The sequence below is a fragment of the Peromyscus californicus genome, unplaced genomic scaffold (assembly GCF_007827085.1).
Source record: "Peromyscus californicus insignis strain IS unplaced genomic scaffold, ASM782708v3 Scaffold_15__1_contigs__length_86483966, whole genome shotgun sequence".
NCBI classification, from domain to species: Eukaryota; Metazoa; Chordata; class Mammalia; order Rodentia; family Cricetidae; genus Peromyscus; species Peromyscus californicus.
The window spans coordinates 53,399,336-53,405,346 of NW_026294447.1; positions in this window are offsets into that span (position 1 = coordinate 53,399,336).

The window sequence follows — 6,011 nt, forward strand, 5'->3', positions numbered from 1 at the left end:
AAATGGCTTCTCAGGCTGGAAACCCAGAAAAAGCTGATGTTAAAGTCCAAGACCTTCTGCTACACAATTCCCTCTGTTCAAGGTGGGGGGGGGGAGTTTTCATTCTATTGAGCCTTTCTCTGATTAGATGAAGCCTACGAACATTCTGGAGGACTATCTGCTTTGCTCAAAGTCCATCCACTTACACTGTCTTTTCGTAAAAATGCTCTCTGAGAAACACCAAGAGCATAGGGTCTGTTGACCATGCTACCTCTCTCCAGCAGGCAGGAGGAAAGGGAGAGATGAGGCAGGTCACCTCTGAACCATGGGTGGAATGGGACTCTGCAGAGATGGTCAGGGAATGTAATTCCACATCAGCAGCAGTGTGGAAGCCCTGTGGCCACCCAAGGAGGACTACCCTGACCCCTACTCCATCTCTTAGCCTCTAGTCCTCTGTGCACCTAGCTCAGACCTGAATGTTGCTAGGACTTCAGTTACTCCCCTGGTCCCCTCCTTAGGAAAACATCAGCTTCTGCCTCCCTCTCCACAAACTGTATACAGTAAGCACCTCACCTGTGCTTGTTATTGTGACTGACATGTGTTTCCAGGTGGAAACACACACTCACACATCTCCAGAAGTTGTCAGTTGTGAGGTTACACAGAGCACAGAAGCACTTTGTTTGTGAAAACACTTTGGTGTGAATTTCAGACCCACGAAGATATTTTCACAGAAAAAGTGTGAGTCTGACCGGGGGCTGTCCAGTTCCACTGGTTTGTTTAGCTGCTCAGGGAAATAGATACAAATGGATCTGTGGACACCAGGAGATGAACTCTAACCAAAGGAATGTGGCAGTTAGCAGTGCCACTCACCAGGGTGGCAGAACCTCAAACCAGACGACCTGACCTAACACAACTACCCTACAGCCTGAGGATGGACAGGGCCTCACAGTCCATTCCTCACAGAAGGTGACAAGGCCTTCAGCAGGAAAAGAAGCTCCCTAAAATCACATGACAAGATTTTGTTAGCTTTCTTAGCTATCTGACATTATATATTAAGCACATACTAATAAAGTTTTTTTAAAGATCTATTTTTTATGTGTATATATGATACTTTGCGTGTACGAATGAATATGTGTGTACCTCATGCGTGCTGGTGCCAATGGAGGCCAGGAAAGGCGTTTGATCCCTTTTGGAAAGGATTTCCAGATAGTTGCAAGCCTCCATGTGGGTGCTGGGAACCAAACTCAGGTCTTCTGTAAGAGCAACCGGTGCTCCTAACTGCTGAGCTATCTCTCCAGCCCACACACTAATTCTTTAAGCAACATAGTCCCCATAACTTTCTAGGGGATCCTCTCTGTTGACCTGATATTGTTTATTGTTAACTTGACAGGATCTAGACTCAGCTAAGAGAAACACCCCTGGGCATACCTGTGACAGATTATCTAGGCTGGGTTAGCCTTTGGGCAAAACTTGTTGAGGATGTCTTGATCACACTGATAAGGGGATTCTGGACCAAACAGAGAAAGTGAGCCAGGCATCAGCATGCATCCGTCACTCTCTGCCTTCTGATCCCTTCGCCTACATCCTTCCCCCTCTGGCCGCCTGGTTAATGCTCCTCTTCCAGGAAAGTATCTCTATATCATAGAAGGGTGTACCAAGCTTTTTCTTTTGGGCCACCAACCAGCTCCCAAATCGTGACACGGAGTTCTGAATTAGTTCTGAATGCTGGGCCTTAGCTTAGCCTTGGCTCATGCTACCTGTTTTAATGTAACCTGTTTCTCTTCATCTACATTTTGCCTCGGGGCTTTTTACTTTCTTTCCTTCTGTATATCTTACTTTCACTGCTTCATTCATCTGGCTGGCTGGTGGCTGCCTGGTTTCTGGCCTCTGGAGTGTCCCTCTCCTCCTCGTTCTCTCCTCCTCCTTTTCTTTTGAGCCTAGAGTTTTCTTCCTACTTTTTCTCTCTGCCCACCAGCCCTGCCTATCCTTCTCCTGCCTAACTACTGGCTGTTCAGCTTTTTATTAAACCAGTTGGGTGCCTTAGGCAGGCAAGGTGAAACAAATGCAACACAACACATAATTAAACCAGTGCAGCACAAACAAATGCAACTCATCTTTGCATCATTAATAAAGGCAGCAGAAACAAGTGTAACACACTTTCAGATGGAGTCATATTCCATGGCACAAACAAATGAGACACATCTTTGCCTGGTTAAAATGATATTCCACAACCGAAGAGGCCAGTCCTCCCCATCCTCACACATGCCTGTGTTTGTTAGTCTCAGTACTGGTTGTGGTGGTAGCCACAGGTCTGGGCCTAGGTCTATGAGGTATGTTCTCAGCTCTCTGTCATATGCTGGGAAGGCAGAGGTCAGATATCTCCTCAAAGCATGTCCCCTGTGTCTGGCACATCTTCTACTGTGAACAAGAAAGAGAAGGTCCGGTACTGACTGGCATTTGTGTCCAAGGACACATGCTGGTTCCCTGTTACCTCACCTCCTCCACCCCATTAAAGCATCCTCAGCACATCTTGAATTTCTTCTAGAAGAGCCCCCATATCTGGAGGCAGTGGATGGAGGATGCCTTCATCTGGGAAGACCCAAGGACACAGGTTCTGGGAAACATCGTTCACATGAGTAGACTTCTGGTCATCTTGGAGGCTGGATGCTGACCCAGGCAGCCTCCCGTGTATCATTGCAGAGAGGGGAAAGCAGCCATCTGCAAACACATCCAGGGCTCTCAAATGAGCTGACTGGAGGGATGGGCTTAGAGTGAGCCCTGTGCAGCTCACCCTCCAGTCTCCTCCAGCCCAGGCCAAGCTCCCTTCTGCCTGCACACCTCCTCCTGTCCACCACCCTGCTTCTCAGATCTCACATAGGTGGGAGGCTGCTGCTGAGGGGCCTTTCTAGTCATATCCTCCCATGCTGGGGCCAAATGACTGAGTCAGGAGCAAGTCCACAGTTACCAAAATCTTCAGTAACCGGTCAGTCTGTGTGTAAGGAAGAGATTACGTGTCAGTTGCTGAGCAATAAGAGCCTCCTCTCCCTTCCCAGTGTCAATGCATCAGTGTCATGTACCACTGTGGAACAGACACTACTGGTGCCATCTTTTTTATTGTATTGTAACTATTTATTAAAGCATTCACAAATGTCACAGGACACGTAGCTTTGAGGGACAGCTGGTGAATACTTATCTCGCTAGACACCCAGGTTATCACCTCCCAGGCCAGAGTATAGCATGTTTCCAGACTCCTGGTACAATTTGGAGGCTTCTGTGACAAGTGAGGGTGGGAACCCAGGAGAGTTCAATAGGAGCCTGTTGTGGCAAAAATAAAATTCTTACCGGGTCACTCTGGCCACCAGGTACACAATGCCTCAAAAGAGGTAGGTCTAGAGGGAACAAGGACCAGGGGCAGTCATACAGGCTAGAGGAATGAGGTTCTGAGAAGGAAGTGGACAAGGTCTTCCTCTTCCTTGAAAGGTGCAGTCCCCAGGGCTTGATGACCTGCAGGGAGAGGGTCAAGAGGCTGGTATGGGAACCCTTTCATGGAGCACCTGAGTGAGACAGAAAAGAAGGATGAGTTTGGGGACCCCTCGTTCAGAGCTCTGAGTGCCCCCTATCAGCATACAATAGCAGCATCCCCAGAGCCTGAGCAGGAGCGGCTCCAGGGGAAAGGCCACTTGAGTAGGAGATGGCAGAGAAGCAGGCCTGAGAACCTTGTTATTGTTTTCAGTCCTGCCCAGTGTTCTGCAGGGATGGATGGGTGCTGTGGTCAAATGCAGAGTCTCACTGTACAGGGATGGGGATGGGGGCGCTGTGGTCAAATTCAGAGTCTCAGTGTGCAGGGATGGATGGGTACTGTGGACAAATGCGGAATCCCAGTGTACAGGGATGGATGGGCGCTGTGGTCAAATTCAGAGTTTCAGTGTGCAGGGATGGATGGGTGCTGTGGTCAAATGCAGAGTCTCAGTGTGCAGGGATGGATGGGTACTGTGGTCAAATTCAGAGTCTCAGTGTGCAGAGATGGATGGGTACTGCAGTCAAATGCGGAGTCTCATTGTGCAGGGATGGATGGGTGAGGTGATACTGCATCCATGCTTTGAACACAGAGGAGAGATGAGATCTTCTCCTCAGCCCTGAATCAAAGACTCAACACTTCCTCGGGATACAAGCCTCAATAGTGAGGCCCTGCCTCCCTCTTCCAGCTTCATCCCTGTCTCCAGAGTCCCAGGCTCATGACCACATCTAAGTGACATCTTTTCCTGCCCAGGGTTCCATGACTTGAGGACACAGAAACCTTGAGATCTGCAAGGCCACCCCAAAGAGGCTCTCAGGCCCTGCACCAGAGAAAGTGAGCTCCAAAGAGACTGTGTCCAAGTGGGCAAGCCCAGGTGGCAACGGGGAATATGGGGCTGAACTGGAAAAGCCCTGGTGAAAATGCTAAATGGGCAGATACAGCAGAGGCTGAAAGTGGACTGGACCACTGGTGTCCTGAGGACACCATAACCAAGGGGCCTGTAGTGAGTGGCCTCAAACAGCAGAAGGTTCTCAACTCTGCAGCCCTAAAACCTAAAACCAAGGTGTGGTCAGAAACATACTGAGGGGTGCTTAAGGAACCTGCACTTGACTCCCCCTATTTCTGGTGGCTCCCAGTAAACAATGGTGTGTGTTGCCTAGTGTCAGGTTAAGCCCAAGCCTGGTCTCCATGAGGGATGTGGCCTTGACCTCGCTGTGCTTTTTCATGAGCTTCTAATTAGGACCCCAGCCATTGAGTTTAGGGGGTCACCTTGACCACATGACCTCATCACAGCTCTATTGTGTCCACAGTGGTCCCATTTCAAAGAAGATAAGTACCTAGGGTTCAGATGTCAGATTATCTTTTAGGGGTACACAATCCAACCCAAGTCAGGAAAAGCCAGCAATGTCCAGTGAGGTCCCCAAGTCAGCACATTTGGTGGCATATCCCTGGCATTCACACTCAGTTTGTATTCTTACAGGGAAGAGGTCTGCCCTCCCCGTGGCCTCCCAAGACCATCTCACAGTGGTTCCCTGACTGTAAACCACGGCCCATTGGCTGTAAACTGTTTGTAAGGTCTTAAATAAACACAATGAACCTTCTGAAGCTGGTGAATCATCACTTACCCAGGAAACCCCACAGCCCTGAGATTCGAAAAACAAACCAGCAGGCAGAGCCAGCCACCCACAGAGGACCCCAGTGCATAGCCAGGGCCCCTCCCATGATGACCCTGTCGGAACAGGACCAGGGGTGTGGCTACAGCCCAGGATACAAAGGGTCCAACTGTTATGGGATAATTCAAGTGAAAGGCTTCGCCCCATGATTGGACTGAGCCTACAGTCAGGCCCTTCCCTTTGCTATACTGGAAGCCGAGGTACCTTAATTTCCCCATTTAGCTTCTAAGTCTGTCCAAAAGAAAGCTTTCAAATGATGTCACTTTATAACCAGAACCACAAGACCACAAGGGTCCAGGATCCAGACTCTGGTTGAGGTTAGTTCAGTCATTCAGTGGTGGGCTTTTAATAGTGGCCCATAGCGTGTGTGTGTGTGTGTGTGTGTGTGTGTGTGTGTGTGTGTGTGTGTGTGTGTGTGCATGATTTTATTTTTGGAAACAGGGCTTCTCTTTGTGCCTGGAGCTTGTCGTTTTGGCCAGGCTGTCTGATCAGTGTGCCCTAGTGTTCTTCCTGTCTCCCAGATTTCACGTGATGGGGATCTGAACTCAGGTCCTCATGCTTGCAGGACAGGCGCTTTACCCACTGAGTCGTCTCCCCAGCTCCTATGACCAGTATTTTAAAGCAGAAAACTTCCTATAAAATAGATTGGTGCCAGCCGCGCGGTGGTGGTGCACACCTTTAATCCCAGCACTCGGGAGGCAGAGGCAGGCAGATCTCTGTGAGTTCGAGGCCAGCCTGGTCTACAGATCGAGATCCAGGACAGGCACCACAACTACACAGAGAAAATGTGTCTCAAAAACAAAAAAGAAAAAGATTGCCGCCCTGCCTTCTAGACCCATACC